Below are 22,731 nucleotides of genomic sequence, written 5' to 3' on the forward strand. Positions count from 1 at the left end.
ACCAGTGCTTAACTTAGAGCACACTTGCTCTACTTAAATATATGTATTGCCATCTGCCAAACAGAATGACAACTTTTATCTCTGCTTGTTCACTTTGTATCTTTGTCTAGATGCAAATATGTACTTGAAATATAATTCATGTTGCTAAATATCCATTTATTTAGCTCCTTCTTTTATAAGCCATGCTTCTATGTTCCCATTTTAGCTAGAAAATTTTAACTGTAGTTGTTGCATAAAATTTCAGTGACTATATATATATATGTGTATATATATATATAAAAATTTAAATTATCTGTATCTCTATTTTTGGGTGGCTAGCTTGTTTGCAAGTTTTCTCACTACTACAATTCATCCTGGAATGTGTATTTTAAAACATATAGTTTTTCTATATTTAGGTATTTTACTGAGTACATTCTCAGTATTGTTATTACTGAATTAAATGTATGAACTCTTTTTTTTGTTTGTTTTGGCAATCAATTGCCAAGTTATTTTCTGAATAAATGTTGCCAAAATATACTCTGCCAACCACTAATTAATGACAGTTTATAGTCTCCATGCCAGCATTCGAAATTAGCATTTTATTTTATATTTTTACTAACTGAATAGTTACATGTGACATTTCATAGTTGCTTTATGTACATTTTAAAGCATACTTTATATATATATACACTCCATGCATACTATGTCAACTTCCCATGTAGTGGTATAACTATCAACTCGATAATACATAGATTCATCAACTCTGTTCGTCAGAGTGACTTTATAGGGTTCATATCAGGAATTGCCTCAGGTAAGGAGAATACTACTGTTGTTCTCCCTTTAGCCAGCTGTTTTCTTTTACAGGTCCTGAAGGCTGGGGCTGGCAAGATGCTAATACAACTAGGGAAGTGGGGCAACAGGCCTCTCTGCCACCGGGCTCAGGGCCTGGCTTAGGCCCCAGGAAATTTACCTCCCCCCTCTCTCTTCCTAGGCCCAGGTCTCAGCCTCTTTTCCTATTCAACATCTGCACCAACCCTCGCCTTGGTACCCGGAGCTTTCTACACGCTCATTTTCCTCATTAGTTGGTTAACAATTCATTAAATCAACAAATATTTATTGGGCACTTACCATGTGCAGGCAGTGTGCTGGGTCAGGGGCTACAGTAGAGAGGGAAAAAACAGATGATAAAACAGATGGGATCTCACAACCCATCAGGAGAGAAAGACATATATTAAGTTGCCACACACAACTGTGTGTCAATCACTCTGCCTCAACCCTCTAGGGGCCTTCGCCACACGAGCTTCTTTCTGCCTCTGGGTGTTTGTGCAAACTGCCCCCTGTGCCTGGAGTCCTCCCATAACTGGCTGTGTTTGCTGTGCCTGGAGTCCTCCCACAACTGGCTCTGTCTCCCTGTGCCTGGAGTCCTCCCATAACTGACGCTGTCTGCTGTGCTGGGAGTCCTCCCATAACTGGCTCTGTCCCCTGTGCCTGGAGTCCTCCCATAACTGGCTGTGTTTGCTGTGCCTGGAGTCCTCCCACAACTGGCTCTGCTCCCTGTGCCTGGAGTCCTCCCATAACTGACGCTGTCTGCTGTGCTGGGAGTCCTCCCATAACTGGCTCTGTCCCCTGTGCCTGGAGTCCTCCCGTAACTGGCTCTATCTCCTGTGCCTGGAGTCCTCCCATAACTGGCTCTGTCTCCCGCACCTGGAGTCCTCCTGTAACTGGCTCTGTCCCCTGTGCCCGGAGTCCTCCCATAACTGGCTCTGTCCCCTGTGCCCAGAGTCCTCCCATAACTGACTCTGTCTGCAGTGCCTGGAGTCCTCCCATAACTGGCTCTGTCCGCTGTGCCTGGAGTCCTCCCATAACTGGCTCTGTCCGCTGTGCCTGGAGTCCTCCCATAACTGGTTCTGCCCCCTGTGAGTGGAGTCCTCCTGTGGCTGGCTCTGCCCCCTGCACCTGGAGTCTTCCCATAACTGACTCTGTCCACTGTGCCTGGAGTCCTCCCATAACTGGCTTTGTCCACTGTGCCTGGAGTCCTCTCATGGCTGGCTCTGTCCTTTGCACCTGGAGTCCTCCCATAACTGGCTCTGCCCGCTGTGTCTGGAGTCCTCCTTTAACTGGCTCTGACCCTGCGCCTGGAGTCCTCTGTGACTGGCTCTCCCCCCTCTTCCTGGAGTCCTCCCATGTCTGGCTCTGCCCCAGGCACCTGGAGTTCTCTGTGGCTGGCTCTGCCCCCTGTGCCTGGAGTCCTTCCTTGGCTGTCTCTCTCACTCCTTCCAACTCTGCTCAAACATCAATTTTTTAGGGGATACTTCTCTGAGAATGGTGGACACAATGCTACTGGGCTCTTCTTCCCACCAATGCTACCTTTCCCAGCCTCATTTTCTTCCGTAGCACTTCTCACCATCCAATATACTAACGAAGGCTTGTGTTTGCTTATTGGCTCTTCCTTTTACTAAATATAAGATCCACGAGGGCAGGAGCTCTGTGTGTTTTTTTCATTGCTCTGAACAGTGCCTGGCATAGAGGAACCTCCTAATAAATATCTCCTAATAAATAAAACTGAACACGTGGATGAATGGGTTTTATTCTGATTCCCACATAGGTAGGGGGCCCCTGGAGAATTTGTATGGACATTTGTTGGCTGCAGTGGGTGCAATGGGTAGAGGAGCTGTGGACAGGGACCAGGGGTGGGACGATCAGTCTTTTCTAGGGCCCTGGGCACACTCATGGTTCTTGCAATAGGACTGGCAAAAGCATCTCAGAACTAAGGCTTTGGGTCCTCCTGGAGGGAAACCCTGGGCCCCTCTGGCAGTGGTTCTGCCCCTTCAGCTGACAGGCAGGGACTGCCATTGATTTCTGGAGATGCCGAAAGATGCCTCCTGCAGCCAGAAGCAAAGTCAGCCAGGAAGGCTGCGATTTCCAGTCTGTACAATTAACATTATTATGGAGGTGTAATCTCTCTAACTGGTTTATTTCATCAAGATTTGACTGAAGCCTTCTCTTATCGGCCACTGCAGCCTCCCTCTACCTAAGGCTCATGAATAATAGGAAGCAAAATGTATGTCTGACTCGGCCTCCTAAAGAGACCAGCCCATAAATAAAACATCTGGGCCTCCTGGGGAGGGGACGGCACACAGGGCTGTGAGTGGGAACCCCCTGATTGATGGAGACAGGAGAGTGTTTTCTTAAGTGAGGCAGGGAGTGATTTCTTCTCTGGACCTGGGCCCCAGAGCTGGGTTTCTCTGCAAGAGCAGCCACCCTGGAAACGGTGCTGGCAATGGAGGAAGGAGGGCGGCGGGGATGGCTGAAGCCCCAGCATACTGGCTTGGCCTTTTATTTTTTTCTTTTTCCTAACCAGACTTCTCTGAGAAGAAGGAAGAATAATTTACGCCTCCACAGGTCTTTCCCTGACAGGTTCTAACAGGTCTTCATGTTGTCATGTAATTAACCAACAAGTCAATGAGTTTTCAGCAACCCCCAGAGAGAATGAGTTTATGCCCAGTTCTGTCACTGACTTGACCAGGCTTTAGCTCCTTGTCTATATAATGAAGATTGAACATAATATCAGAGGGCATCTGCTCCCTCCAGCAGCAGATATTATTGATCGATCATAGCTGCAGGCCCAAAACGGAGCCTTTCCATGGCAGTGCCCAGAGAACCATTTTAGTAGATGAAGATTGGTGCAGGAGAATTGGAGCCTCTTCCTCATCCTTGGAACCCATGGTCCTTTAGAGCCTTAAGCTCTTTTCTGATTATGGTTGGAAAAAGACAAAACAAAAACACACATCCAAGAAAACTCTCTCCATCTTAGAGGTAAGAGAAAGATTCTGAAACCTGAGTCTGATTCCAACACAGTCATGACAGCTGAGTTTTGAAGGAAGTCTTTTTCAGAATGACATTCCCTTCATGATATGCAGAGGTGGTTGGGTTCTTGGAAATGCCTAATGATAGCACAGGACAGAATTCTAAAGGCACCAACAAGAAGCAAGCCTATCAGAGATAGTTGAAGCCAGGCATGACGGCAGGCACCTGCATTCCCAGCTACTCAGGAGACTGAGGTGAGAAGATTGCTTGAGGCTAGGAGTTTAAGATTATAGTGCATTCTGATTGCATCTGAAAATAGCCACTGTACCCCAGCCTGGGCAACACAGCAAGATCTTATCTCTTAAGAAACAAACAAACAAACAAAAAACAACCAAAGTTGAGGTTACACATTCCATTCAACAGCAAAGCAGATAAATGCTACTATTTATTTGGTTGTGTTCTGTCTACACAATGAAATACTGTACAACAATGAGAATGCACAGTCAACAACCACACCCATAAATGAGGATGGATCTGATGATGGGAATAGTGTTAAAGAAAACAGACACAGAAGAGAGTATGGTGTGTGATTGCATTTATATGAGACACAACAACAGGCAGACCAGGCCCCGGTGTTAGACATCAGCATGGTGTTTGCCCTGGGTGAGGCAGTGACTTGAAGGGTGTGTGAAAGAGGCTTCTGGGAGGTGATAATGTTTGCTGTTGTTGGCTGTGTTGCTTTTGGGGATATATTCAGTTAGGGAAGAGTCATTAAGCTGTGCACTTGTGGTAAGAGTGCTCCCAAAAAAGGTTTTACAAGATTTGGGGGCTGGAAAGGTATATCTGTAAGTGAGAATTCTCGCCATCCTGGGTATCTGTCCCTGCTTTCCTTGGCTTGCACCCTTGCCCTCTTGGCTTGTCGCATCTCCCTATGACCTGCCCATGGGCATTCCTCGTGGTGAGAAGTAGCATGGCAGAGTGAGAAAAGACTTGGAAGAGGTGCCACCACACCTGGATTTGATCTCAGGTTTTACCGAATGTGAAGCTTGAAGAAGTCCTCATGCCATCTGTTGAGCTCCAGTTTCCTAGCCTGGTCCTGAAAAGCGGGCTTAGTCTATCCTCTCTCTATATATACTTGGGTGCCCTTCCTCTCACCTCGGTCCTCTAGGTAGCTTCATTGCACCACAGAATAGAGACGTGGGGACTGTGAGCTTGTGGCATCAGGCAGACCTGTATAGAACAAAGCCTTGGGCAGTGATTCTAGATTTCTCTATTCTCTAAGGGAGGCTGACTGTTATATAAAGTCATGGCAGGCCCAGGGTCCCTTATTCAAATCTCCAAACAAATGAGACAATTAACTTGGGGAATTCTCCTAAGCCAGAGCTTCCCGGACAAAACAAGACTATGGTTAACATGTGACAAGGATAGACATCTTACAAACATGAAGCTGGCATTCTCAAAACTTTGGGGGAAAGGCGTGCTCTTGAAAAGCTCATTGGTACCTTCCATATTATAAATCTGTTTAAAGTGTGCTTGATAGAAAAATTTTTTTGAAGAACAGTTGAAAGTGGGGGAAAATAAAAACCTTTGTCCCTGAAACCCAATGGGTTAATTCTCCCCTGTGGCAGAGGAAATGCCAAGCAGCCTTTGGCAGCCTTCTTCCTTCTTTATATAACAACACTTTCAAGAGCTAGAGCTGGGATCGTCCAGTAATGCTTTTAATTTGTGTGCGGTTGGGAGGAGGCCAGGATTTAATCGAAATTGTTAGAATGGCTTTGCTTGGAGTAGCTGAGTGCTTGCAGTAGGGCTAGAAGGCAAGGTAGCACTGGAATAATTAAAAGAAATACCTAAGGCCATTATCATTGCCTGAGTTATTCCAGATACCAGGCTGCAGAGTAAAAATAGTGAAACAAAATTTGTACACAGTTACTTTTCTATTATACCTTAATTTTCTTTCTTCCCATTCACCTAATAAAAGGAGCTAGGACTCCATGTTTGCTTAACGGGGTGGAGGCTGAGCCCTGGGAACTGGCTGTTTCTCAGCCAGCCCAGGTGCTCCAGGTTCCTATTTTTATCCTGCTCTGTACTGTGGGTGGTCTGAACTGGCTTACCCTCCTGAATTACACGTAGTACACAGCTGTGCTGAGAACATTCTTCTTGCCATACCTTCCCTAGGTAATGGGACAGCAAGCGCTCCAAATCTTACCCTCCTGAGTGTCATCCTTAAACAACAGGTGAAAAAAAAATAGTGACAGGAATTGGGGTTTCCATACTTGTCCTCATTTCTATCCTCTTTCTGAGGAGAACCTGTGCCCCCAAGTCCCCAAACAACATATGGTCAAGATTAGGAATCATGTCCCCAAAAGACTGAATAATTCAAGTAAAAACTGAGCACATCTGTGAAGCAGAGATACTCACCTGACTTATTCATGTGTTATAAACACTTAGTGTACCACAGGGGACCAAGCATATGCCAGGCCAGTTAGTCACTCAATCAACAAGGGTTCATTTACCTCTACAAACCATTCAATTTTTTCTTTTCCCCAATTCTGCAAGGCCCTGTGCTAAGTTCTAAGGTAAAGAAGAGAGAAAGAGGTGAGCCTTCTATTCTGAAGCCCTGCTGAAAAGTGAGGTATCACATGTGGAAAGGTTCGAGAGAGATGTTTATTCAATGTGATTGGGCTAATAGGGCACTTCTTTTGCCATGTGGCAATGTGTTTCAGCACCTCTGGCGTCAAGGGTGAAGGCCTTAGCAGTTACCCACAGTGAAACAACCTTTGTAAAAATTATAACAGTGAGAAAATTATGACCGTGAAAGAGACCCTATCCAACCAACCCCCGTCTTGCCTTTAACCTCCAAACTGCCTTTGGTCATTCCAGGGCTTGGGCCACCCTAACTTTGGGAGAAATTTAATTCATAGCTTATTTTTTATTTTTTATTTTTTTCTGAGATGGAGTCTCACTCTTGTTGCCCAGGTTGGAGTGCAATGGTGCGATTTTGGCTCACTGCAACCTCCGCCTTCCAGGTTCAAGCGATTCTCCTGCCTTAGCCTCCCGAGTAGCTGGGATTAAAGACATGTGCCACCATGCCCGGCTAATTTTTGTATTTTTAGTAGAGACGGGGTTTCTCCATGTTGGTCAGGCTGGTCTCAAACTCCCGACCTCAGGTGATCCGCCCCCCTCGGCCTCCCAAAGTGTTGGGATTACAGGTATGAGCCACCACACCAGGCACCAATTCATAGTTTAAATCATAATAACCCTCCCCCAAAATTGAACTGTCTTTGTAAAACTAATGAAAGGCCACCAGGTTAGGGGAGAATAAGAGGAGCCTGAATTCTGCTAAGATGTAGGTGTAGTTAAATGACTACCATTCCAGAGTTCACAAGATTTGAAACTTCCACAATTCACTTTTGCATTTCTGAGGACCAGATGACCCCACTCGGATTTTCGACTCTTGGTTCAACCAGTCCCGTGGCCCCCGCACAGAAATTGACTCAATGCACGAGGCCCTTTTTCCATATCTCTATGACTGCACCCCCAACCATAAGCAGCATCCATTCCCCTTCCCTCTTTCCCCTCAAACTATCCTTGAAAAACCCTAGTCTCTGAATTTTCAGGGAGATTTATTTGAGTAATACCTCTGTTTCGCACATGACATGGCCAATCTTGTGTCCATTAAACTCTTTGTTTATTGCAATGCCATGGTGATTCACCAATCAGTGAATTGGTTTTGTCTGTGCAGTAGGCGGGAAAAACCCATCAAGTGATTACAAAGGTACACTGAGGTCAGCCCCTTTTTGTTTATCAATCTCAGCTCTCCAGGAAATTTCCGTCATTGCTGACATTAGGTGCCAAAGAGGTGTATTGTGATAGTGTCTGGGAACAGGTGTGACCTGGGTATGTGGCAGAACTAAAACTCCAACTCAGGGCCGCCTTAGGCCAGGACCCACACTCAAGACCCACAGGGAAAAAGACAATGAGCGAGCCAGCGGGACAATGGCTTCAAGTAGTCAAGAGGAGATGATTTGAGGAAAACAAATAAGCACTTATGAAGACGGGGAGGAGCATGAAGAGAGGAAGAAGGAGGAAGAGAGCGAGGAGAAGATAATTGAGGTTGAAGGTCCCAGAGACAGGAGTAAGTGATAGACTCAAGAGTATCAGGTAAATTTGGAGACTTGAGGGAAAGAGTGGGAGAGGGGCGAGGGATAAAAGACTACAAATATGGTGCAGTGTATACTGCTCAGGAGATGGGTGCACCAAAATTTCACAAATCGCCACTAAAGAACTTACTCATGTAACCAAATACCACCTGTACCCCGATAAGTTACGGAAAAATAATAAATAAATAAATAATTTTTTAAAAAAAGAATATCAGTTAAATTTGGCCAAGAGAAACATCTCTTCTTTGGGATGGTGTGGAGGATGGGCGAAAGTTTGGGATACATTTTAGTGTAGGGAGCCACATGTGAGATAGAGGGGAACTATAACAGAGGCGTTTTTACCGTTGTAACCTTGAATTCAGGAGTTAGGAAGGTATCATTTATCTATTGCTCCATAACCAGGGGCTCCATGAAATAGTGGCTTACAATGTATTATTTCTCACCTCCAGCTTTAGTCAGCTGAGGAGTCAGCTAGGAGAGCTTGGAAGGCTGGGTCTTTTTTTCATCTCAGCTTCTTCCTTTCATGAGGGTTCCAAGAGGATGAGTGAAAGGTGCAAGATCTTGTGAGGCCTGAATCCTGGAATGTGCACAATGCCACTTCTGCCATATTCCATTGATCAGATCAAATCATGATGTCGGCCCATACTGAAAAAAGCAGAGAATTAGGCTCTACCTCTACATGGAAGGAGCTGCAAAGTCTCATTTCATGGGGCACAGAGATAGGGAAGCATGATCTATTGTGGTCCTTATTACAACCATCCACCATAAGAAGGAGGCCAGGGGGAATGGGTAAAATTAGAAGTTTGAAGTTAAAAGGGGTGAATTAGAAAAGAGCAGAACAGATTCTAAGAGTCAGTGGGGGACAGGAATCAAGGTAGGACATGTCTGTTTTGTCAAAGAGTTTGGAGGCAGCTGCATTAAATCGTATGGGCATCCCACTTTCAAAGGCTCAAGTCTGGACTTCTTCCGTGGGCCGGATTGTGAAAGAACATCAATCATGAGCTACGCCCAAGTGGGCCTGCCACAGAGTGGGTGCTCAATGAATGCTGATGACTGGACCCCACAGTCACGTTTCCTGCTGGTGTTCTTTAAGTCCAAGGTGCTTTACAGGAAGTGACATTTTTAGAATCCCATGGGAAAGGCAGTGAGCGGGAGAGCCCCTCTTTCCTGAGGGCCCTGTGCTCACCTGAATCCTTTTTCATGCTGGGTATGCCTACTTCAGATGCCAGGGCTGTCAGGACTTGTGGCTGAATGTTTGACCTTGGCAATAAAATAGACTTTTCTTTCAGGAGAATCACCTGGGCTACTGAGTACGAGTAAGGTCCCTAAACTCTGGGACAATAACTCTTGTTGAGTATCCCGGGTAAAAACATGGAGGAAACACAGCATGTCCCAAAAGGGAAAAATGGAGGCAAAGGGAAATATCTCCTACTGCCTTTCAAAGTGAACTCAGAGGCTCTGGGTTTAACTAAGGGAGGCTAAAGCCCAGATTCCAGCAAGGTAGCAGATCCTCGGGGATGGGGGTGATCTGGCAGAGCAAGGGCTTTCTATCTACTGCTGGCCAACTTCATCTTCAGGGGAGCCTGAAATATGGTTTCCTCGTGTGTCCTGGCTGGTCTGGATGTCATTGAACCTACACTCATTATATAATAGTATTATTAATATATACATTATTATATATTATAAATGTGCTAACTATATTGACATCATTAACATTATATATTATCATTGTATATTATTTAGGTTACCATATGTTACCATTACTGATATAACATTACTATTATATAATTATAATAGATGTATGTGTGTATATATTTTTATATATGCTGTATGTCCACATACCATTCAGGTGTATATTCAGGCGTATACCTAATATTCATTTCAGGCTAAATTCTCAGCACATTTGTTTTGTTCCTAAGTCACTTCCTGAGCCATCGACATAAAGTCTTACATGCACCTTGCTCTTATTTTCAGCCTTGCCCACTATAGCAGATGCTGTCAGTGGCCCCCCCCATATCCCCTGGGCTTTGCCTGTTAGGTGCCCTCAGGCCTGAGACTTCCACCTGCCAGCACCTGCACGTCTTTGCCTGAGAGCTCCACTGGGAGCCCCAATCTCCCTGCACACATTGCAGGCTGGAAGAGCTGGAGAAATGACATTTTATTCCACTCAACCCAGCTCTTAATCAGTGACTAAATATTCAGCTCTAGTGCCCTTGGTGGGTGACTGACTTCCTTTCCCCCAGAGCTCCCCAGCGTGATTAAGCTTCAATTACCCACAACGGGAACATGCATGATCAACACCCTTGATTGGCTGTTTTATTTCTTGTCCTCCTGTTCTACCCCCATACTGGTGTCTCCTGGGGTCTCTTCTCAATAAACTGCTTTGTCCCATGATCTGCTTCCGAGAGAAGCCATAGGAAGACATTTTCAAAATTAGTAATGACTGTTTCTGGTCTCTGGCTTCCCTCCTTGATCACAATCAATGCTCATTGCTTAGACTCTGCTCCATCAGAGGATCTGAGACAAACCCCCGACTCGGTCCAGGATAGCCCCTGAAGCCCTACCTAGAACTGGCCCATGTGTCTAGTGTCCCCTCCAGTACTGGCCAGTCCTGTGAATGGGCACTGGCCTCCAGGAATCAGGGTGGTTCTAGGGGACACCATGCACTTGTGAGTGGGCAGACCACCAGCCAGGAAAAAAACAAAAGCAAAAAACAAAAACAGAACTGAAGAAGTTGTGAGGATGGACCCCTGGTCTCCGGGTGTGAGTGCAGGAGGCCTAAGCAGCCATGGGGATAAGTGGACACAGTGTGTCGCCTGAACAGCCCACTGTCCTGGAGGAAGCAGTGTCACAGGGCCATTGGTCTTATTTAGCCTGGCCCAGAGGATGACCAAGTGCCCAGCACTCTGAGCTGGAACCTGGTGTCACAATTCTTTCATTCTTTCATCTGTTCTCACTCCCTACCTCTTGCCCTCACCATTTCTCTCTCTTATGTCAGATAAAGCTGGGAACCAGCACTTCTGTTTCCGGAACAATCTTTCAGTATCTGTTCTGCTGTGCTGTGAATTACGTTCTCAGTGCCCAGTCCCCATTTCTCCCAGGTACTTCTGGCAAACTCATTTCCTAAATGCCATTTTCTTTTTGGTCATTCCCTTTGCAAAATCTCCCATGGCTCGTTAATGCTTGCAGGGGGAGAAATGAACTCCCTTGCCTGGTATTCAAGGATCTCTACCATCTGGCTCTACCTGGTTAGCCTCATCAAATTCTGGGAAGATACATCTATCCAACCTCGGTGATCTGGATTCCTTGGCATCTCTAGGCACTGCGTGCTCATTTTCTCTTTTCAACTTTTGTTTATGTTGCTTCATTATCTTGAATTCCTCTTTGCTCTTATTTTATATCTATATCCCATACATGTGCCAAATTCCAGGACAGATTTCTGTAATAGGAAAGAATAGAAGAAAAGAGGTATTCATAAATTGTCCTAGGGCAAATCTTGAATTAATTTAGATAGATTATTAAATACAATCAAATAATAACATAATATTAAAATACAATTAAACTATTTCATCACATCATCTAAATAAATTCTAGGTATATTAAAATATTATGTGTTATAATAAAAACACAAAAGTTGCAAATAAAATATAGGTAAAACAGTTTTTATGTCTTACTTTATTTAGAGACAGGGTCTTGCTCTGTTACCCACGCTGTGGCATGATCATGGCTCGCTGCAGCCTCCAACTCCTAGGCTCAAACGATCCCCCACTTCAGGTGTGTACCACCATGCCTGGCTATTTTTGTTTGTTAGTTTTTGTAGAGACAGTCTCACTGTGTTGCCCAGGCTGGTTTTTAACTCCTGGCCTCAAGCAATCCTCCCATCTTGGCCTCCCAAAGTGCTGGGATTACAGGTGTGTGGGTCACCATCCCCAGCCCATAAATGTTTTGTAAGTCCCTAAAAAGAAATAGAATTTCTAAAACTCAGCACTTTGGGAGGCCGAGGTGGGTGCATCACCTGTGGTCAGGAGTTTGAGACCAGCCTGGTCAACATTGTAAAACCCCGTCACTACTAAAAATATAAAAATTAGCTGGGCATGCTGGCACGCACATGTAATCCCAACTACTTGGGAGGCTGAGGCAGGAGAATTCCTTGAACCTGGGAGGCAGAGGTTACAGTGAGCTGAGATCGTGACATTGCACTCCAGCCTGGGCGACAAGAGCGAAACTCCATCTCAAAAAACAACAACAAAAAGAATTTCTAAAACAAAGAAAGAAAGAAAAAGATTAGCAGAGTGACAATGGATAAGCAAAGTCAAGTAGAAAACTGCAAATTGGGAAATTTTTCACACTAAACAAGGCAAGTGTCTCATCTTTTATAGATATTCATAAGAAAACATTAAAGTGTAATTAAAAACTGAACAGAGAACATTGACAAACATTCTACTGTGGATAAAATATAATTAGACAAAGGAAAATAATGCAAGTTAGAGCAGTAGATTATTTTTTATACCTATCAAATTGGCAAAGTAAAATAATAAGAGGGATAACAATAATAATTTATGGCAAAAGTACACTGACATGGATAAAGCACATATTATCAGTGAGTAAAACATCTTAGAAATCAACTCAACATTTTTCAAGAACCTGAAAAATGATTACACAACCTTTATGATAAGTCCACCTATGGAAAGGTATTCTAAACTGTGTTTATATTAGTGAACATTTGAAAACCGACTCTCTCACAAAAGGAGAATGATTAAATAAATATATGTAAGAGGCAAAATTTGGTTCAGTTATTAGCATACTCGTCTCTAGGAATTTTGGATAGCAGGAAAATTAGTCCAGATTTAATATAAAACAAAAAAATGGAATAGAAATATCTATGTAAAAACAAACAAAAAGAAATGCCTTTGTAGCTCATTATCTCAAATATGCAAAAATAGGCACACACGTGCATGCACACACACACTCAAATAACATATACTAAAAGGAAATACACCATTAGCTATTCTGTGTGTAGAATCATGAGCTATTTTCATTTTATTCTTTTTTGCAAATTTTACATCAGAAATCTGTATTACTTTAGAATCAGAGGTAAATGAAATGAATATTTTAAAATTTCCAATTAATTTCAGCCACAAACATGTCAGCATTCTTTAAAGGCCTGTATCGCACACATCCTCTGTACACCTTCCATCTATGCAAGTGTTTATTCTGCCAGTTCTTCAACGTCCACTAGTCTTGCCTCTCCAAACTAAACAGTAGTCTATTGGAAGGAAGAGATCATGTCAGGGGTCCAGTTCACTAATCTTTCCAAGGCCCATTCCCTTCAGGGACTATTGATGGAGAATGTGTAGGGCTGTTTAACAGTTAAGTGACACAATTAATATAAAGTACTATTGACAATGCCTGGAACATAGCAAGCACTCAGGTGAAGACCAAGGCGTTAGGGTCAGGCTGACATTGGTTCAAGCCTGGACTCTGAGATTTATTAGTGACAAGATTTTGAAAAAGCTCCTTGGCCTCGCTGAGCCACAATTTTATTGTTAAGTGAGAATCACAGCAGCTATTGTTAGCAAGCTGCCGTGATGTGGCATGTCAGGTGCGTTTAGTTTAGTGACTGGCTGCGGGAAGCACTTGATGAACAGCTGCTGTGGTGATTCTCCCAGGAGCAGTGGTGGTAGTAGCAGTACTTCCAGTAGTGATTTTCTTCCCCTGCTTTCCTTGTCACTCCATTTTAGTGGTAAACTTTTTGAGTGCTGGGGTTCTTTGTTAGATCTCATGCTCTGTCCCTTTCTCAGACAGGCACTAAGGCTGGCATCTTTCATTTAGGGGACGAAACATGACAAATTATTTCTCAGTATCAGGGACAAACCAGCTTTTTGTTGGCAATTCAGGGGCTTCTGAGGGAACAGCTAGTGGGTGTGTGGTTTCCATGAGCCCTCTGAATTAGATAAGAGTGGCCAATGTGTGGCAGCAATGAGTCAAGCTACCTGTGCACCTAACATAGAGAACAGGTATTTTGCTGGACTTGATTGAAGATATTCTTCCATGGCACCTTAGGTTTATATTTTCTATTTTGATTATCACGAAAGATAAAGATCTGTTGACATGTCTGCATTCCATGATAGACTGTAAGCTTCAGGAGGGAAAGAATCATGTTTCTTTTTCTTAACTCATCCAATAAATGTTTTGGTTTAACATTTCTCTCTTTCTCTCTCTCTCTCTCTCTCTCTCCCTCTCTCTCTCCCCCCCCCCCCCCCCGTTTGTCTCTATCTCTATCCCTCACTCCATCTCTATGTATGTATGTATGTATGTATGTATCTATGTCTATTTCTCTCTATCTACCTATCTACCTACCTATCTCTATCTATGCCAGACACTTTGCCAGTTGTTGAATATTCAGTGGTATACAAAATAATCATGACTTTGCATTCACAAACTTAAACTCTAGTGGAGAAGAGGACTATTCAATAAATAAATACACAAATAAGAATATAATTACAACAGGTGATGATTCTTTTTTAATGAAGGACAAGAACATGAGCTCCATGAGAGAGAATAGAATTGCAGTGGTGGGAGACTGACCTAATTTAGACAGAGGGGGTCAGGGAAGGCCTGCTGGAAGATGTGGCATTTACTTTGAGATTGAGGAGGAGTATTTCTGTCTAGAAGGGAGTGATTTATTCAGTGCTGCATCTTTGGTTACTACTAATAGCACTTTTCAAGAGGATGCAACCCTAGGTCCCTTAAGAAAAATAATTTTTTAAGTGACTCTTTGGGTAGAAAATCAGAGAATGAGCTGGGGAAAAAGCACACTGACCCAAGAAAGAGGAAATTTGTCAGGTGTGCCTGAAGACTGAAGGAGACTTGGGAAAAAGAAATAAGTGTTTAAGACTTAGACTGAGTCCCTGGCAAATGCTACATGTCAGGAACTGCTCATGGTGGCTTGTTTTTGAAAACAGACCCCACACAAAGCTCTGCTGATTGATGGCTTGTCTCTGACACATCCAGAAAACAAAACAGACAAAATATTTCAAAGTGGAAAAGAAAAATATGTCTGATATCCAGAAATAATTACTAACCAATTGAAATCTATTCTACAGTTGCCCCCAAATGCCAATGGGAACAACATTACATGACTCACAAATTCTTTTCTGTCCACTGTCTTAGCCAGCTTGGGCTGCCATAACAAAATACTATAGACTGAGTGGCTTATACAACAGAAATTAATTTTCTCACAATTCTGGAGGCTAGAAGTCCAAGATCAAGGTTCTTGCTGATTCATTTCCTGGTGAGGCCTCTCTTCCTGGCTTGCAGACAGCTGCCTTCTTGCCATGTTCTCATATGATTTTCCCTTGGTTTGTATGCAAGGAAAGGGAGTGAGAGAGTGAAAAAGTGAGTTCTCTGCAGTCTCTTCTTACAAGGACACTAATCTTATGGGATCAGGGTCTCTCTCTTATGACTCCATTTAACCTTAATTACTTCATTAGTGGGTCTGTCTTTACATACAACCATATTAGAAATAAGGACTTCAGCATATAAATTTTGGAAGGGGTACAAACATTCACTCCTTAGGATTTATTTATGTTCTGAAGGTCCCACTAATCACTGAAAAGTAGCTGGGTCCAGTAAACATGTTTTCTGTCTCTTCATGTCTCTCCTTTTCTCAAAATTCAAAATGACCTCAGGTCTTCCCACATCTTAAACCCCATCTAGCCTTAATCCTGTGACCCGTGATCTGTTCTGCTCTTTCTAATGTAGGTGTAGCTGGCCTCTCTAGACTTCTCCCTCAGTTCTCCTTTCTACCTATTACATGTTTCTACCTAAACATCAAAAAGCCAGGTTTGGCGGTTGCCTATGTCACAAAGGGCATTCTCCTTCAGCAAGCGGGACTGGGGAGTGGCTCATGACCACTCACATTTTAGTATTTTTCTTTCCTTGCTCTTTTTTGCCGTGCCCCCTTTGTCTCCACATCACTTGTCTTACTTGCCCCTGATAGTATTAAGTGGCACAGACAAAAAGGGAACTGCCACCACCATCAGGTCTGAAGAGCACGTTTAGCACCTGTGGAGCTCCACGTTTGCAAACCAGCGGCCCAGCACTGACATTTTTGGCTTGTGCTAATTAGCTATTTCCCCTTCCTCCGGGATGGGTACTGCCCTCTATTTTGCCCAAAGCAAATGAATTAAGTTGTTTCCATACTTGAGGCCAACCCTTTTGTCAGCAGCAGCAACCTCATTGCTCTCCCCTATAAGGCAGAGCTGGAGCTGGTTCAAGCGTTTCACCAATGACCAGCAGGAGAAAAAAAAATCATTAGAAAATCAATTCTTACTTAATTGAAAATTTTTCCTCCAAATGGAAATAAAGTGGGATTTATCACCGCAGTAGCCTCACAGCCTGGGTAATGACTGCACTTTTGCCTTTCTGGGTTTCCCTTGGTAGACAAGATGTCTTCAGCACCCAGGCTCAGCAGCACCACACACGCTGACTTCTGAGGGTCTGAGAGAGCTGAGGAAAGCAACAGCCTGGCTGATGAATCCACTCAGGATGTGGGCCAACGCTGTCCAACCAAAAGATGCTGAGAAACAATGCTTAGAAGTAAGATAAATAAAGGAGACTATAACCTGTTGGTCTCTCTTCTTACAACAAATTCAAAATAACCTATTTTTTAGGGCTGCTTGTTTGTCTTAAGGATCTGCTATTGCCTGTAGCATTGAGACTCCCAGGAAGTGCTGAGCCATGGTCCCCAACATTTGCTGGGACAAATATGAATTCCATCTAGTTATGGGCACCACATTGGTACTTTAACACTCCAGGAGTGCTGACCAGAATGATGACTCACCCAGAAACTACAGCATTGGAGGGAGAATTCAAAGCATTGAGAGATTTTTGTTTTGAGAAATGGAAGTTCAGAGATGTGAGAGGTGTCTTCAAACCTGTGAATGGCATAGCCTTGCTTTGAGTTGCTGAAATGGGTAGAACTAGGGTGCTCCTCACAGGGAGGCAGACCATGATGTACTTGATGCAGGAGCTGTTAACAGAACTGCTTAGAAAAGTTTAGGATTGTGTTTAGGGAAGCTGGATTTGAGGAAATTAATATTTCAAGGCCACAAGTTCCTCCATTATCCCCCCTCAAACAAGTATCTATCTATCTGTCTGTCTGTCTGTCTGTCTATCTATCTATCTATCTATCTATCTATCTATCTCTATCATCTTATCTATCATCTATCTATCTCAACTGAACAGCAAACCCCAATTCAACAAGCTCTCTATCAAAAGATCCCCTGGGAAATTGATAGCATAGTATTTGGAGATATTAGGCCATACTAATATCTATTTTAAAACTTCAGTTGCTCCTGTTTTCTGTAAGTTGAAATTGAGACAATTGGAAGGAGCTGCAATGTCTGTTTTTCACAATGTAACCCCAGTCTACCTCTCTGGCATAATGTCCTTTCCTTCTGTCTTCTTCTAGTAAGACTTCTTACTAGTACAGTCTTACTTACAGTAAGACTTCTCTATGCTGCGGACACAGTGATATTATAGTCCTCACCCAAGAATGCTATGCGTTTTTCCATCAGCTTATCTTTGCCCATTGAGAAGGCTGCCTGGAAACCTTTTCTCCCATTTTCTTTGGGAAATACCTATTCTTCAAGACCCAAATTTTGTGGGTCTTGCCTCTGTGCACCAAGAACAACTTATGCCAGCATTTTAACAGTCTTCATTATTTTATGCTGCAAATTTGTGTTTGTGTGTCTGTCTCTCCCACTGGAGTAAGGTCATATTCAAGGATAATCATGATGTCTTATTATTTTGGAAAAATTGTCTCTACAAGACCTGTTTGAAGGGATCAGCATTGCTTATCACATGTTCATGCCCTGAAATACATGAATAGAAATTAGTTTGTACCATGAGTCACACGCTTGGAAATAAAATAGAAGTTAAGTGTCAACTAGAAAAGTGCAAAGGGCTTTAGATTTGTCCAAAGGATGTCAAATATAATTGCCATGGTAGATCAAAAGCTGTGAAAGAGTTCTGGATGCCTTATAAAGACTGGGAAGTGAGGATAACAAATAACAGCTATCGCTTAATTTAAAAAAAAAATGATGATAGCTACCCAAGTAAGTGACTTTGCAGATATTGCCTAGTTCAATGCTTACAACAACACAATGAGGTAAGCATTAATATCTGTGTTTATGAAGTAGAAGATGAAGGCCCACAGAGTTAATTTTTAAGGCCACACAACAATTAGGGTATTGGTACTTGGCTTTAAACTGGTATCAGACATGAAATGCCATTTTCTTCAGCACTATGCAATAATGTCTCCCTAGATAAATCAAGGTGGCTTCAGAAACCTACCCCTTGGATGGACCTTTGTATTAGTTATCAATTACTGTATAATGATTTACATCATAGCATAGTGTCTTAATACAAGAGATATTTATTGTCTCACAATTTGTGTTTGGCAGCTATCTGAGTGCATCTTAGTTGAGACCCTCTGCCTCAGGGTCTCTCATGAGGTTGCAGTCTCTTGGGCTGTGGTCTCATCTCAAGTCTTGACTGGGGAGAATTCACTCCTGAGCTCTCTCACACGACCAATGGCAGATTCTAGCTCCTCACCAGCTGCTGGCCACAGACATCAGTACTTTGTCACATGGACCTAATCTCAGACATGACATCCCATCACTTCTATTTGTTAGAAGCGAGTCTTGAGGTTCAATTATACTCGAAGCTAGGGGACTGTACAAGGACAGGAATCATGGGAGGCAGAGACAGTGCATGCTATTTTAGAGACTGCTTCCCACCCCTGAACCACTTGCTGTGCTCTGGAACAGATGGCAGAATGTTCAGGGGAGGGGATGGGAAAGTGAGGCTGTCATCCGCCTCTGAGGACCTGAAGGGCATGAAGTGCCCACAGTCTGAGGAATATTTCCCTTATTTACTGGCAATGTTTGTAAAGCCTCCACATCATGAGGACTCTCAAAAGCTGACAAGGTGGAGATGCTCAACCTCATTTTCAGGTGTTCAAACTCAGGCTCAGAGAGGCTGAGGTACAGGATTCTGCTATCAAAAGCAGAAGGGACTCTCAGATGAAATGCTGCCTGGAGGTGTGATGACAGTCAAAGAGAGAAGAATGGGATATTGTGATATAATAAGAAATATCTATTTGGTCTCTACCTCCAGTTGCTGAGACAAAGCTCCTAAAACCCTTGTAGATATAGGTGTTAGGAGACTCTTGTCTTCTGATGTATGGTCTTTGACACCAGTTTCTGAAACAGAGCTCCTAAGACCTTTATAATTTCCTGAGTTGTAGGAACATCTGATACAGAGCTCCTAAGTTCCTTGGGTGATAGAAGCATCTTCTGTTCTAATGAGGTGACTTTTGTTGGGTTCCTGGATAGCTCAGGATGGGGTTGGTTGCCAAGGGAACCAATCATGTGATTAGAGCATTAAAACTTTCAGTCTCACTCCTGACCTCTGGGAAGGATAGAGGGGCTAAAAGTTGAGTTGATCATCAATGGTCAATGATGTAGTTAATCAGTCTTACGTAACGAAACTTCCATAGGAACCCCAAAAGACAGGATTCAGAGAGCTCCCAAATTGCTGAGCATGTGGAAGTTCCTGGAGGGTGGCGTGCCTGGGGAGGGCATGGAAGCTCTACATCCCTTCTCCCATGCTTCACCCTATGCACTTTTTCCACCTGGCTGTTCATCTGTATCCTTTGTAATAGCCTTTATAATACATGAATCAACACAAGTAAAATGTTTCCTTGAGTTCTCTGAGCCACTCTAACAAATTAAATGAACCCAAAAAGGGGTTTGGGGAATGCCCAATTTTTTGGTTGGTCAGAAGCAAAGGCCATAACCTGTGGCTAGAGAGACTAGCATGTGAAGTGAGGGCAGTCTTGGGGACTGAGGTCTCAATCTGTGAGATCTGATGCTATCTCCAGGTAAACAGTGCCCAAATTTAATTGAACTGTGGGGAAAGCAGCTGGTGTCTGTCGGAGAATTATGTGGCATGTAGGGAAATATCTACACACATTTTGGTGACAAGAGGTGAACTTTTCTGTGCAGCATTGAGTGTGTGAGAGTAGGAAAAACAGTTTGCTTTTTCCTATTGCTTCCACTTTGTTTTTTTTCCTATCTCAAACAAGAAAGAAGGACAGAAAGTTCCTGTGCTGGGGGAAGGTAGCATAAGACCATGCCTGACCTCCCAGCTGCTTCTACTCTTCTGGATTCCTCACTTGGCATGTATCTGCAAGTTGTTTGGAGTGACCTTTCTCAAGGTTTGTGTACATCAAGACTGGGTTCTTGATAGTGTTTCAACATTTGGATTCTCTATATTTTAGTTACAAAAAGCAAAGCCCCACTTGCAACAGGTTGGCCTTAACTTTGTTAGATAATCAATAGTACACTAATGCAATGGATTAGAAATATGTGGCAAAGGACTCCTGCACAAACTTTTTGTTAATGAAGGACGACTGACTTTGTGGCTACCTGAAAATGTCCTTGGGCCAGCTTTATCCCACGTCCATATTTTCATATTGGGTTCCCCTTTAAGTGGTCATTTTAGACCTCAGTTAGCCTTCCCCCTAGAAAATAGAAAATAACCATTGTTGTCAGTTCTGGGTCTAGAGTGTTCCCAAGTCTGTTCACTTTCTGACCAATTGGTCTGAAATATTTAGTCTGAAATAAGAAGGGGAATAAAGGATCATTGGTATAAATCAGGTATGGGGGAACTTATGAAAGTTCAATAAACATAAAAGTGATGAATTTTGAAGTCACACAATTAACTCAGGATTACATGTGCAATAACTGAGTAATTACACCTTTAATAATGCATTGAACTTGTCAAGAATACTTACTCATTCTGCTCAAATTTTTTAACAAGATAGCCTATAGCAAGTGACTGTAATTAGAGATTGCCTCTGAAAACATCGACAGCTCCTAATTGATACCTTTTATTATAAAGCTAGATGCCAAACATTTGTTGTTGAGTGGATTAAGGAATAATATTAGATGTGTTGAGATCATAATACCTACTTGCAGAAATCTCATGTAAGTAGGAAAAAAATCCAGTTCGACCCATCAATCATGCAGGTAAAGTTGGTTGAAGTTTGCACTGGTTTGCTTTAAATTACAGCCTGACAGCGATTGCTATTGCCAGGGCTGTCAGGAAAAGAAAGTAGAATCAGAAGCGAGTGGGAATGGAGACGGGGTCCCAAACTGCTTCCTTTTTTCCATGTGGATGATCAGGAGAGATGGCACTGGGAGAATGCAGATGGCAAAAGGTCTCCATGTGGCGAGGGAAAGGAGAGACTATATTTGCTTTTGCCTTTTGATGAAAGATTATTTTTTCCACATCAAGGTTGATATTCAGGGCTTTTTATTGTTGTTGTTCTTTTGTATTTTCCCAACAGCTATTTGAGACAGGACTCTAACATTCGTAAAGATAGAAAAGAGAAGCTGTGGTTTAGGAGTGTCAGGGGAGGTTCCCCACCCTCAGCCCCATCCCCAGGGTTTCTTTTCTGCATGATTTCCTCTAAATCCAGAGTTCCTATTACAGGGAAGCCTTGGGAACATTTTTGAAGGAGGCAAATGTTTTCATAGGCATTAGGGAGCAGGTGAACAACCTCCAGATAGCAGTCACCTCACGGCCCACGAGAGGCAGGTTTCAGGTCGTGAAGAGCTTGAGCTCTGCCCTGTTTGGATCCTCCTCTGCCAGGGTTAGGCACCATGGGATCTGAAGCAGATAAGTTGAGTTGATTACCAGTGGTCAATGTCTTTGTCTGTAAAATTAACCTTACAGGCAAGACCCTGCTGATGCAGGGCCAGGGCATGGGTACAGATGGAGACCCTCATACCAATGACTACATATTTAAAAGCTATATATCAAGCCAGCAAACTGTGAAATCAAACATTTTCTATTCTCCTACTTTGACAGAAACACCTTCAAAAAGAAAATGTGTAGGCCGGGCACAGTGACTCAGGCCTGTAATCCCAGCACTTTGGGAGGCCGAGGCGGGCGGATCACGAGGTCAGGAGATTGAGACCATCCTGGTAAACATAGTGAAACCCCGTCTCTACTAAAAATACAGAAAAAAAAAAAAAAAAATTAGCAGGGCGTGGTGGCGGGCGCCTGTAGTCCCAGCTACTCAGGAGGCTGAGGCAGGAGAATCTCTTGAACCCGGAAGGTGGAGGTTGCAGTAAGCCGAGATCGCTCCACTATACTCCAACCTGGTGACAGAGCAAGTGATACTCTGTCTCAAATAAAAAAAAAAAGAAAGAAAATGTGTAAAGCTATGATATTTATATGACTGAAAGACATCAAAATATAAAAGGTGTTCAAATGTAATTATTATTGCATGATCCCGGATGTGCTATTAGTAAACAGAGATACTGGGTTAGTCATAAAATAAAGATGCATATTATTCTCAAATTATTTTATATTCATTCCATAAAATTTATTTATTCCTTTGAGTTCTCAGCAAAATCACTAACTATGTTACTATAACCAAGATTTTCACACAATTTTGTTCTATTGGCAATAATGACCTGAGCAATTATAACATAAAATGTGATTTATTCAAAATGTGTATATATTTTATGTATTTATATTTTACATCCATAAAAAATGCAAACCAAGTCAATGTTGGAAATGTAAAAATAATTTTTTTTTTTTTTTTTTTTTTTTTTTTGAGACGGAGTCTCGCGCTGTGTCACCCAGGCTGGAGTGCAGTGGCGCGATCTCGGCTCACTGCAAGCTCCGCCTCCCAGGTTCACGC

General features: G+C 43.0%; 1 long non-coding RNA gene across 1 annotated transcript; it reads right to left on the reverse strand.

Annotated features, from left to right (window-relative positions):
* Positions 1–4,929: 4,929 nt before the first annotated feature.
* On the reverse strand, positions 4,930–15,730 carry LOC103888017. Its single transcript, XR_652345.4, has 5 exons — positions 15,189–15,730; positions 11,192–11,385; positions 8,390–8,591; positions 5,898–6,008; positions 4,930–5,016 (listed from the first exon to the last, which is right to left on the reverse strand). It is a non-coding gene; the product is annotated as an uncharacterized LOC103888017 (long non-coding RNA).
* Between the last annotated feature and the right edge of the window lie 7,001 nt (positions 15,731–22,731).

The sequence above is a fragment of the Papio anubis genome, chromosome 16 (genome assembly GCF_008728515.1).
Source record: "Papio anubis isolate 15944 chromosome 16, Panubis1.0, whole genome shotgun sequence".
In the NCBI taxonomy this organism is placed as follows: domain Eukaryota; kingdom Metazoa; phylum Chordata; class Mammalia; order Primates; family Cercopithecidae; genus Papio; species Papio anubis.